The sequence below is a fragment of the Parasteatoda tepidariorum genome, chromosome 1 (genome assembly GCF_043381705.1).
Source record: "Parasteatoda tepidariorum isolate YZ-2023 chromosome 1, CAS_Ptep_4.0, whole genome shotgun sequence".
NCBI classification, from domain to species: Eukaryota; Metazoa; Arthropoda; class Arachnida; order Araneae; family Theridiidae; genus Parasteatoda; species Parasteatoda tepidariorum.
The window spans coordinates 2,162,319-2,176,257 of record NC_092204.1 but is presented as its reverse complement, the minus strand read 5'-3'; the positions used below and the strand labels follow the sequence as shown (position 1 = coordinate 2,176,257).

General features: G+C 31.0%; 1 long non-coding RNA gene across 1 annotated transcript; it reads right to left on the bottom strand.

Moving 5' to 3' along the window:
- Positions 1–5,280: 5,280 nt before the first annotated feature.
- On the bottom strand, positions 5,281–9,532 carry LOC122272819 (uncharacterized). The gene is made up of 3 exons (XR_006227303.2): positions 8,500–9,532; positions 7,725–7,809; positions 5,281–5,548 (listed from the first exon to the last, which is right to left on the bottom strand). It is a non-coding gene; the product is annotated as an uncharacterized lncRNA (long non-coding RNA).
- Between the last annotated feature and the right edge of the window lie 4,407 nt (positions 9,533–13,939).

Genomic DNA, 13,939 nt, shown 5'->3' with positions numbered 1-13,939 from the left:
AAATAAATAAAATATCTACTCAGCGAAAAACTTGCAAGTAACCTTCTCTTAGTGGTCAAAAACTACTCAAGCTGACAAGTCAGATACCAAATCTTGAATGACATAAAGAAACTGACTCTAAAATACTACCAAATTTTTTGACAAGAAAAAACGGTTTAACACAATTACGAAAAATAATTACAAATAATAGTCTTAAGAGTTGAAGAAAAAGCACAAACTACAATTAACGCTTATTCAAATGCTGATAAGCATTAACATGAAATGATAAAAGTTAAATAATTAGGTACGTTAGCTGAAAGAAATCAAATTAACAAATGAACATACTGATAAAAAAATTAACATTAGGAACATTTTCAAAGTACTATATTTAATATTAATATATAAAAATGTTATTATTAATTTACCGAAATTAAATTTGTGTTTGGTAGTGTGAACATTTTTTCAAAATGAATAAAAATAAAATTTACTTACCGGCGAATTCGCCTTCCAACTCTGGACGGGGGGTTTTTAAAGCTAGAGCTTCCCCTCCGTCCTGTATTATCATCATTATCACTCATCTTTATAATCAAAGTTCTAAAAATAACAAAAGGAAGATAGTTAGCAAATAAATCTATTCCTCGATATAAAAATCTCCAAATAATAACAATTATAAAAATACTAATAACTCATATATTTCGTAACTAACATATTTTATAACTAATATATTTTATAACTAATATATTTTATAACTAATATATTTTATAACTAATATATATTATAATAAATCAGTTTAATAACGATATCTAATATAATTTAATTAATGGAGTGCTCATTTAACTGAAGGTTACCATTTTTTCAAGCTAATTTTGACTGACATATCTCGCATTATTTTTATATAAAACTATGAACTTTTCTATTTCTAAAACATTTTCAGTCAATACGTCAGTCAATGCGTTAGAATAAAATGTTTTAAAATTTTATTTTATTTTTAAAAGTTTTTTTTTATAAATTTATCATTGTAAAATAAATGTGTGAATGATATTATGAGGTCACCTATTAATATCAACTTTTTTTAAATTATAGCAAATTCTAAAAATATATTCTTGTGTCCCCCACCCCCTTCCAACAATTTTTTTTTTTCTTTTTCTTAACGCAATGCCTATGTTTCAGAAAGAGTCAAGGAAATGATCCATTATTAAGGCACATGAACAACGCATGAGAAATAGGTAATCTGCAGAATGATCCGGTTTCTACAAAATGCTTCAGACAATAAAACCTTTACTTCAAATAAAGTTGGCAAAAAAACCACCTGTATTCGCTTTTTGCCAGCAAAGAACAAAAATGTTACCGGCAAGGGCTCTTCACATCCAACCTGCGATCTCATGCTTCACCTCGCTTAAAGAGAATCAAGTCAAATTAACTCAATTGAAGAGCAAACCTTTTCATTCCATTATACATGGTTAATTATGTCATAACATAAAGGGTTGTGGTACTTATTCTAGCAAATAATCGAAAGTAGGTCTTTATAAAAATTCTGTAAAAAATGTAGTGAATCCCGACACCAAAAATTACGTAATTTACTTAACACCACTCTCTGTTTCGCGACACCAGCAGAATATTCTTTTACGATACTTTGTGTAAAGCAGTCACCATTTTTCTTATTTAGTAGCACTAAAATTTCTAATTGCTGTCAGTAAATGCAACATAAACAAGAATCATTAATTTAGGATAAATGTATACAATATTTCTTAAAATAAAATTATTTTGTTAATCGCCGAGAAAATATAAATATAAATTCGAAAAGGCCTAACTAAACCGCAGCAGATATAAATTATCATAAAATTATTTAACGGAATTGAAACACGTCGATAAATCTTATGAGAACATAATTATTTTTATAATGCTGGCAAGTCTTTTTATAACGGTTTATTTCAGTTTCTGTAGAACTTTCCCCATCGTTCAGAGAAAATCAAACTTGCACCTTCTATTCAAAATTGTCTGAGGATTTCTAAACATACGACAAAATTGGCGAAAATAATTTATGAATGGAGTAAATGCATCTGAATTTGGTGTAAGCTCTATCAATTATTGAATTTTAGATTTAACTACAACTTTTAAAGTCTGCATGAAAGTTACATTCTATCTTAATTCAAAATAATCCACCATGTTTCGAGTTTTTCAACACCAAATCCAAATTGGTATTACATCGTAGTTTTTACAGCGTATAAATTTTTAAAAAAGAAAATATTGATAAATCATTTTCATCATCCTCATCAAATAATCTTTCATTTACAGTGCTCGTGGAAAGAAAAGCATGATAAAAAAGTGTTATGAATAGAATTGAATTCTCTATTGATAATTTTTTTTTTTCAATTGAGGAACTAAACTGTTACTGTCCAATTCGCAACAAACATTAATAGGTTTAAGTGCATAATAATAAAATTTAAATACGTAGGGGAAAAAAATTATTGAAGTCCTTTTATTTATTTCGAATATTATAAGTTTGATGAGGGGATAATGACGCAGAGCACTATACCTATTCCAATTGCTATATTGACAAGTTAAGCTCTGATTATTATTTTTTTTTACTACAAAATAAAATAAAACTAAACAAATATGGATATGAAGTAAATAAAAGGGTAAATCATTAAATTATTAATTCTATATACTTAATTTTGATTTAATTGATTGCATCAGAAATAATACTTCACTTGCCTAGTTAGCAATATCAAATGCATTAATAGTAACAAATTGTACTTTCTACATTATGAGACTCATTATAAATTTGAAAACTGTTTACTCTAAACTATTTAAATCATTCGATTTAGCGTAAAAAAAAACCAAGTTAACAATAACTTAACTTGCAATACTAGACCGGTATAAAAAAAATAGGTGCTTTTTATATAAAAACAAAAATCTGAAATAGCTACTGAGCATTTAATTTTACGGATTTAGGATTGGTTTCCTCCCATTCAGCGCAAAAAAAGGAAATAATACCTTACTTGTTTAAGAAGCAATGCTTAAGTTTGTTCCCATTTCTTCCCTAAGAAGAAGACCACACATTTAATCAGAAAGACAAGTGGTAACTAGAAAACGCTCAGTCGGAATTAAAAACTTTCATCGAACTAATAAAAAATTATGCTTTAATGCTTTTTTGAGATCAGTTCTTTTTATTAATATACATGATCATAATTATTCTACATATTGATAGAGAAAACAAAGAATTTCAACACAAGTAAAGTGCTATAATGGGAGCAATCACGTCTTGATTAGGACTGATTAAGGCAGCGTTTTCCAAACTGGAAGGCGCGGACTAGTCTAAAGGGAGCTGCGAAAATTAGTCACAGTGAACTATTTTCCAAATTACTGCTAAAGTTTTCTATGTAAAAAATGAGAGAATAAATGAAAAATCGTGCTTTATCGCGCATAGTTCAACTAAACATTTCGTAGCTTAGTATCCATATACCTAGACGTCCAAGACACCGGCAAATCTTTTGAACCAAGGCCGTCGCTAATTTGGTGCCACTCGACCGACACAACTTAACAAAGCCAGATGCCCGCGCACTAACGCCACACATCCAGAAAAGGTTGTGTTTCTATTGTTATTGACGTGATTGCCCACTGATCATAATAGTAAATAATTTAATAGTTTTATTTTTTTATATATTTAATAATTTCATTTTTTTAGAATATATTATTCCTAATATTTCCAGACAAATGGATAAGTTTTTGATAGGATATAAGTGAAAATCCACTAATAATGAAGATTCTGATGTTGGCTCAAGTAGTGGGAATACAAGATGCAAGGAACAGGAAGGAAGAACTCCCAAGACAAGGAAATACGATTTATCCTATTTATCGTTTGGATTTACTGATATTATTAACGATATTGTGGAAAAACCAATATGTGTGTTGTGTTCAAAAGTTTTGGCTGCTGATAGTATGAGATCTGGCAAATTGAAACGGAACCTTGAAACTATTCATTCTGAATATGTTGGTAAGCCCCAAAAATTTTTTCAAAGAAAATTGGATGAGTTTTATTGAAAAAGAAAAATTTATTGAATTATTTTGTGATACTACATTAAAACATAAATTTCAGACTGTATCTCTGGTTCAATTCTGGTTGAATCTTCATACAGAATATAACACTTTGTCAAACAAAGCTTTGAAAGTACTGCTGCCGCTCGTAACATATTTATGCGAAACGGGATTTTCTGCCTTGGCTGCAATGAAATCCCAATATCGAGCTCGTTTAGTTGTAGAAAAAGAGCTACGAGTAGCTATACTGTCACAAACACCAAGATTTGATAAACTTTGTGCTAATAGACAAGCACATCCATCTCATTAAAAACAGTAATAAAATATTGTTTTCCATTAGTTTGTATGAATACATTTTATAAGAGTAAAAATGTTTGTTTTTATTTTATGAAATCTTCAGGGTGGGGGGGCGCCAACTGAGTAAATATTTTTAAGGGAGGCGTAGTAACATCAAGTTTGGAAACCACTGGATTAAGGTATGTAAGTATTCTATTTATGTCACACTATGGCTGCATAATAATCTAGTGGTGACGATCTGGGAAACAACCCTGAAGATGATCCAAAAGCATAGCATCACAATTTTTGAGGACACTTCCTCAATTTCGACATAGATCTGTCACAATTGTTACAAAAGCAATATTACACAGATTGTTGCAAAAAAGCAAACAAATGACAGAGAAAAAAACTTACTGTCGTGAAGTCGGGTGTGGGAGGGACAGTTCCAGTGGATACCTTCTTACTAATACTGGTGGCCTCCTGCTTCTAGGTCTCTACAAAAACGAAAATGAGATTGCAATCACAGGCAAAATACTCATTTGTTTACTGAATGGCAGTTGTGTAAGAATCACAAATTTTAATGAAGACTAATACGAAAAATATTTCCCTTTCAAAACTCCCCTAAAGGGGGGATAAAGTCCTATTTGATACAGTAGTAGCAGAAATGCTCAGAATTCGACAAATAGTTTAAAAACCGAACGGAACTCAAAGTTGCAGATTTTTCTTTAATTTTGAGAAATTTTTAAAAATCTCAACTTGACTCAACTGCAACAAACTGGTATATCATATAAGCCTTTGAAATATATAGAAATAATGAAAATCTGATAAATCAAATTAACTAAACCTAGACTTATACATTGAATGACTACCAGCCAAAAATATTAATCTGCAGTCCGGAGCAAGTTGGGAACTCTGTAATACGAGGGTTGCTATTTATATTTCTAGCCTAATAATGAAAAAAACAAATATGCAGGATCGAAAACTATGGCTGCATAATAATCTATTGGTGACAATATGGGAAACAACCCTGAAGATGATCCAAAAGCATAGCATCACAATTTTTCAGGCCACTTCCTCAATTTAGACATAGATCTGTCACAAAAGCAATTTTCACAAAAGCAATATTACACAGATTGTCGCAAAAAAGCAAACAAATGACAGGGGAAAAAACTTACTGTCGCAAAGTCGGGTGTTGGAGTGACAGTTCCAGTGGATATCGTCGTACAATGACTTGTACCCTTCTGTTCCTGGGTCTCTACAAAAACAAAAATGAGATTGCAATCACAGGCAAAAATACTAGTTTGTTTACTCAATGGCAGCTGTGTAAGAATCACAAATTTTAATGAAGACTAACTTGAAAAATATTTCCCTTTCAAAACTCCCCTAAAGGGGGGGGGACAATGTCCTATTTGATACAGTAGTAGCAGAAATGCTCCGAATTCGGCAAAATAGTTTAAAAACCAAAAGGAACTCAAAGTTGCAGATTCTTCGTTAATTTTGGGAAATTTTTAAAAATCTCAACGTGACTCAACTGTAACAAAGTGCTACATCATATAAGCCTTTGAAATATATAGAAATAATGAAAATCTGATAAATCAAGTTAACTAAACCTAGACTTATACATTAAATGACTACCAGCCGAAAATATTAATCCGCAGTTCGGAGCAAGTTAGGAACTCTGTAATAGTAGCAATAAAAGTCTCATTTATTTTACGTAGTACTACAGCTGCATAAAAGAATTTGGCGCGAGAGTCTGCAAAACATCCCTGAGAATAATCTTAAGACATATCACAATTTTGATCCTCTGGGGAGGGGATGACTCCCCCGCATGGGAAGTGAAGACGCAATTTTCCTCGCTATAACAGAGCTGAACAAAACGTGAAACGTTGCGTTTATTTTCTTTGTCAGAAAACTGAATCCTCTCTATAACAGGACAACAAGAGACAATCTTTATAACAGAATTTAAATTCCACGACAAAATCGGAATAAGTTACTGTTATGAATAATAGTACTGAATAGTATAGTAATAATAGTACTGAATAGTATAGTAATAATAGTATTGAATAGTATAGTAATAATAGTACTGAAGAGTATAGTAATCATAGTACTGAAGAGTATAGTAATCATAGCACTGAAGAGTATAGTAATGATAGCAAACTTTTCAATTTACTGTCAACAACACAGATGAAGCTATAATGGTAAATCGTCTGCTGAATTTATGTTTAAAAATATCAAACTTTCGATTAAAATCGTCTGCGGTCGCCTAGCAACACTTACTGTTGCCAAGGCCAGAAATATAAATAGCAACCCTCGTAGTAGCAATAAAAGTCTAATTTATTTTACGTAGTACTACAGCTGCATAAAAGAATTTGGCGCGAGAATCTGCAAAACATCCCTGAGAATAATCTTAAGACATATCACAATTTTGATCCTCTGGGGAGGGGATGACTCCCCCGCATGGGGAGCGAAGACGCAATTTTCCTCGCTATAACAGAGCTGAACAAAACGTGAAGCGCTGCGTTTATTTTCTTTGTAAGAAAACTGACTCCTCTCTATAACAGGAAAACAAGAGATACTCTTTATAACAGAATTTAAATTCCACGACAAAATCGGAATAAGTTACTGTTATGAATAATAGTACTGAATAGTATAGTAATAATAATACTGAATAGTATAGTAATAATAGTACTGAAGATTATAGTAATAATAGTACTGAATAGTATAGTAATAATAGTACTGAATAGTATAGTAATAATAGTACTGACTAGTATAGTAATAACAGTACTGAATAATAGTACTTCCGTATAATAGGAGAGATAGGAATACCTTAGAGTAAGAGTTAATTATTACTTTAACGAAGAANTAGTATAGTAATAATAGTACTGAATAGTATAGTAATAACAGTACAGTGGAATAGGAGAGATAGGAATACCTTAGAGTAAGAGTTATTTATTACTTTAACGAAAAAACCTTGAAATATCATATAAATGGTTCATACTTATTAAAAATACTTGAACGAAAAATTTTTAATTTTAATTTTTTTTTCATAATAATTTGCAACTATCTTTGTAATATTTTCATAAATTACTAGTGTAAAGATGCAGCATTTATTTCTTTAGCTACATAGAATAGCTAGCTCCTCATTTGTTAAACATTTTCAGAAATAAAGGTTTACATATTATTTTTCTTGTATGTTTCATTATTATATTTTTATACTATTTACATCATTATTTATTACTTATATTATAATATTTATTTTCATATTTTACATTTGAGTATCAATTTTATCTATATTTAATGTTTTTTTTTGTGCTTATATAAAATTGTATAATACATAAAATAGTATAAAACAGAATTTAACCAACAAATTTATAATTAAAAAAAAAAATTTTGCTTTCCACATTTGAAATACAAAATAATAATAATCTTACAACAATTCTTCCAACTCTGCTCCGGTTTGGTCGCCCTTGAATCATCCGGATTGCTGCTGCAGGTCTGCTTCGATTCCGGTAAAGACTGTAAGAAAAGCAATAGTATTTATAAAATTAACATAACATATATTAAATAATAATTTTACATAAATTGAAATCAGGTCTTATGATTACAATCATCATTTATCAAATTTAAATGAAACAAATGATTAAATAATTTTTGTGTTCAGAAAAATGTTTTAATTTTGGTCATATTTGCAAATAAATAGCCTACGTTGTGAAATTTAGAAAATCTTTACTAATAAAATTTTTATTTTTAACAAAAGAATTTGGATTTCATTTAAAAGAAATCAAATGCAGTATTTTAATATTTATGCAATATACTATTCAATATTATTAACATTTCATATTTTTAGTGTGAAATCCTTAATACATGGACATAAGACAGAAAAAAAACACTTTTTTACGAAAATCTGATTTTTGTACAAAATTTCTTCAAATACTTTAGTTTTATTTACCTAAAATTTTTTAAAAATAAAATAAAAAATATGCTTAAAATTAAAAATTGAATTTTTCAAATTTCAATTTAAAGCATGTCTTTAAATTAAATTATGTTTAATTGAAAACTGTTATTCATTTTTCTTTAATTTTAACCATGTGACTATTTGCGAATAAAAAACCATAATTTAATGCAAAGAAGTATTCTTAAATATGTAAAATAAAAAGGAAATATACATAAAAAAAATAATTGACACAAAGATAGAAAAATCCTTACGGTGGAAGGGGTCTTGTCCGGGCTGATGAGGCTTCCCTCGGGGAAGGCTGTAAGAGAAAGGTTATATCAACAGATGCAAAACAAAACTTTCATTTCTCAGTTTTTTACAAATATTAATAGATGGCCGGGATAGCCTGGTCGGTAAGGAACTGGGCCCACGTCCGAGAGGTCGTGGGTTCGATCCTTGCCGGCCAAAGACTCCCCGTGTAATAAATGGTTACTGATGCACGTTAAATCTATTGAGTCTCAAAGTCCTCCATGTTCCCATAACAAATCAATACTTCTGGGGGTACTGATTCAAGAGTTTCCTTGTCTTCAGGATTGGTTCAAAATTACAAGGTCACGGAGTTGAACTTCAGTAGTCGTAAACCCATGAAATTGGGTCGACTGTTCAACGACGGTTATGAAATAAAATGTTAATAGAGATGCCAAAGCCAGACATGAGAATGGAAACTAGCTGTTGGCACTATTCCTATTGGATGATAAGTCCTATTGGATGATAAGTTTTATTCCTATTGCTCGCCATTCAACAGATTGATCATTGATGGATTGCCAGCGGACACGTAAATGAAGTAACGTTAGTTTAGACATGTCTATTTTTCTTTGTAAAATTGAAAACTAATTACATTTTTATTAATTAATTTAATAAAAGCTCAACGAGAATAGCTTTGCCATGGGTACCGGATGGAAAACGGAAAAGAGACCAGCCTAACTAACCTAAAGACAAACGACAATAAAGAAAAGAAACATCCTAGAACGGCCAGTTCAAGGATAAGCGGCTCTTCACGTCCAACCTGTGATCTCATGCTTCAACTCGCTTAAAGAGAATCAAGTCAAATTAACTCAATTGAAGAGCAAACCTTTTCATTTCATTATACATGACTAATTATGTCATAACATAAAGGGTTGTGGGACTTATTCTAGCAAATAATCGAAAGTAGGTCTTCATAAACATTCTGTAAAAAATGTAGTGAATCCCGACACCAAAAATTACGTAATTTACTTAACACCACTCTGTGTTTCGCGACATCAGCAGAATAGAATATTCTTTTACGATACTTTGTGTAAAGCAGTCACCATTTTTCTTATTTAGTAGCACAAAAATTTCTAATTGCTATCAGTAAATGCAACATAAACAAGAATCATTAATTTAGGATAAATGTATACAATATTTCTTAAAATAAAATTATTTTGCTAATCGCCAATAAAATATCAATATAAATTCGAATAAGGCCTAACTAAACCGTAGCAGATATAAATTATTATAAAATTATTTAACGAAATTGAAACACGTAGATAAATCTTATGAGAACATAATTATTTTTATAATGCTTGCAAGTCTTTTTATAAAGGTTTATTTCAGTTTCTGTATTTTGATCTGTCGGACGCACGAGGACTCAATGGTTCAAGGGGGTGGTCTCAAACATGATAATTAGTGTCCGCGATATTTTAAGTTGCAAAACCAAACACAAGAATCTACTTCTTCTGAATAAATGTAACTTTCTCGGTGAATTATGATTTCTAACTCTTAAACACAGAGAGCAGTCACAATGTAGTGCCCAATATTGCAAGTTTGAACCTCCTGCTAATTTTACATTTAGCAAATTGGCCGAAGTTCGAGAACATTTTAAGTGAATTGAAACATTTTCGCACATCATTGTGAAATTAATTTATTATTATGAGTTTATTCATTTTACGTAATGATAGGGAAAAACTTTCGAATTCCAAGGTATCCAAGTTTTTACATCCTTTTAAAGAATGTAATTCTTTACGTAAAAAAGTAAATAAATAAATAAAATAAAAAAATTTAACCCCAAACGGCAGAAAAGTTCCTTCGAAATCAAATTTTAACTATCTTTCTTTTCTTAAAAAAATTTACATCACAGGTTTATTGAGTAGGTGATCGAGTCGAAAGTAATTCAAGGAGTTTTGTTTCCTCGCGCACCGATTATATAAAGCATTACTTTGCCGCAAATCATCAATGTTTCGAAATTTAAAAATGTTTGCAGATTTATATCTTTCAATGATTTTAATTGTGTTTTTTCAAAGATAAAGAACATGGTTTTCTTACGGAGTTCTCTTCCTCGACCCTGCTGAGATTGGGACTCACAAAGGGTGGAATCCTGAAATAGAAAAATTTGAAGTTTATGAAGTACACTTGGCAAGAAATGATATTTTTATATTTTCTTAATTAAGGACAATTTCTCGTTATTAAAGTTCAGAAAGCTTTCTTTTTTTTTACACTGGAAGGTTGAAATTGAGCTAAAAGTATTCAGAGTTTCTTACCTTTGGTTCCCCTGAATGTTATACCAATAAGACTTCAATTATATGCTGCTTAGATTATTGAGATAAGTTTGGAAAAAAATACTTTAAAATTTTCTAACACTGTAACAAAGTAAAAAGAAAAGAATATTTGCTTAGCCAACATGATCACCAGGTCTGAACCCTTTGGACATTTAGATGCCAACTTTTTCAGCGATTATTTTTTATCGAAAGACTTGTTACTGGCTCGCACTTAAATACCTGCTTCAGTTCTACAGATACGTTATTTATGGATATTGATTATGTCTTAAGTACGGGCTGGGGTAGCCTGGTTGGTAAGGAACTAGGCCCATGACGAACAGGTCGTGGGTTCGATCCCAGGTCAGCCGAAGACTGCCCGCGTAGTAAATGATAACCGATGCACATTAAATCTGTCGAATCGCAAAATTCCTCCATGTTTCCATAACAAATAAATACCTCTGGGGGTACTGATCCAGAAGTTTCCTTGTCTTCTGGATCGGTTCAAAATTACAAGGCTAAGGAGTTAAACATTAATAGTCACAAACCCAAAATTAGGTCGGCTGTTCAACGACACCTTATGCCTTAAGTACCTATTTTGTACCTATTAGACTGACAAAGTGAACACACAAATGAAGGAAATAACCTGTTATTCTTGGATTATCTTTCTTTTTATTTCTTTGCAATTCAGTTTGTATTTTTAACGAAGGATACCTGGTCTTACATATTCTTGCGATTTTCTTTTCATGGTCCACAGTATCATAGCTAATACAGTATCCCACGAACAATATCAGTGGATCTAACGGTTGAAAATCCCTCGGACATCATCTATATTCGGAACTCGCATATTACATCTCGTATTAATATGCATACATACTTCTTCTGAAAGGGTTTAACATACATTCGACGTCCGATCTCTGCGTCCTCTTTTAAAAGTTTTCTATGTTACAGATATATAAGGATTTTATTTCCATGTAAGTTGGTACATTTCTATCACATAAAAATTCATTGAAATGGAATTTTCCCTTTGTCATACTGAACTCAAAAATATTTCTTGCTCAGCATATAAAATCAGAACAATTTGAAATTTAATGAAGTTTTTTTGTTTAAATATATTATGTAAAACAAGTTTTGAAAACATCTTTTGAAATAAATATTTTTTGTAATTTCAATAAAACGTAATTTTCGCAGCTCTAGTGCGTAACAAGTACTACTATTAGTAATTTAAAATAATAAATAAATAATGATAATGCTCATAAAATTAAAAGTTTTAAAAATTCAGACGTTTTACGAGGATCTTGTTAATTTTTCAAAGAAAAATCGAAATTTCTGGCTTTATTTCTGTTTAACCCCGTAATTTTGTGATTAAATTAAGTTCTAATAATAAACAAAAACTTCATTAATTTTGGGGAAGCATTTTTACATGCGGCACTTTTTGAATCGTCGTCGACATAGTTAAACATTTTTTCGTGAAACTGAAATTAGAAGTAGTACTTAATTTACGTCGCACTTGAGCTGCACAAAAAGCTATTGGCAACGGCCTGCGAAACAATCCTGAAAGTGATCCGAAGACATTCCATCATAATCTTATTCCTCCCCAGAGGGGCTCTTCCACTTTGGTAGCCAGATGACTTGAGCGCTAAGTCTAGTGCTTTATGGTAGAATGTTTTAAAGAGTATTGATATCGTCTGTTTCTTCGCTGACTGATCAAAGTAGTTCTGCCACTGCTGTGTAAACACTGTCAGTTTTCAGAGAAGCGTATCTTACGATCAGTCCATTCAGAGAAAACTTTATAATTAGGCATAAGCTAGGCTTTCAGAGTGTTTAAATTTCAGACAATGATACTTTGGTTTTGAATGTACAAAAGTTTCTGATTGGCTCTAATGTTGAATGATTACATAAACTGAAAATATATTTAAATAATATAAATGACTATAATAATGTTTTGGATAATATTTTGCTTCAGGGGAAACAGCTATAAATTTAGTATTAAGTAGATTACTTCAACCAAAATATGAATATGCCGAAATATTTCATCGAATTTGGCGAACTATGATTCCGCTCAACTATAGAAACTTTGGAGACCAAACCCTATTTATCCAGCTATTAATATACATGATCATAATTATTCTACCTATTGATAGAGAAAACAAAGAATTTCAACACAAGTAAAGTGCTATAATGGGAGCAATCACGTCTTGATTAGGACTGATTAAGGCAGTGTTTTCCAAACTGGGAGGCGCGGACTAGTCTAAAGGGAGCCGCGAAAATTAGTCACAGTGAACTATTTTCCAAATTACTGCTAAAGTTTTCTATGTAAAAAATGAGAGAATAAATGAAAAAATACCATCGAGCTTTATCGCGCATAGTTCAACTAAACATTTCGTAGCTTAGCATCCATATACGTAGACGTCCAAGACCCCGGCAAATCTTTTGAACCAAGGCCGTCGTTAATTTGGCGCCACTCGACCGACACAACTTAACAAAGCCAGATGCGCGCACTAACTCCACACATCCAGAAAAGATTGACACACGTTTAGCTCACCAATTTGTTTCGTGTCACAGCTAATATTTAATTGGTTCAGCAGTGTTAGGTTGTGTTTCTATTGTTATTGACGTGATTGCCCACTGATAATAATAGTAAATAATTTAATAGTTTTATTTTTTTATACATTTAATAATTTTATTTTTTGAGAATAATATAATATTATTCCTAATATTTCCAGACAAATGGATAAGTTTTTGATAGGATATAAGCGAAAATCCACTATTAATGAAGATTCTGATGTTGGCACAAGTAGTGGGAATACAAGAACTCCCAAGACAAGGATATACAATTTATCCTATTTATCGTTCGGATTTACTAATATTATTAACGATAATGTGGAAAAATCAATGTGTTTGTTGTGTTCAAAACTTTTGTCTGCTGATAGTATGAGATCTGGCAAATTGAAACGGCACCTTGAAACTATTCATTCTGAATATGTTGGTAAGCCCCAAGAATTTTTTCAAAGAAAATTGGATAAGTTATCTAAAAACAAGCAAAATTTCAAAAAAAATTTTCATATTCCATCAAATGCATTACTAGCATCATACCTAGTGTCGTACAGAATCGCGCAATGTAAAAAAAACCACACAATAGCATAAACCTTAGTTTTGC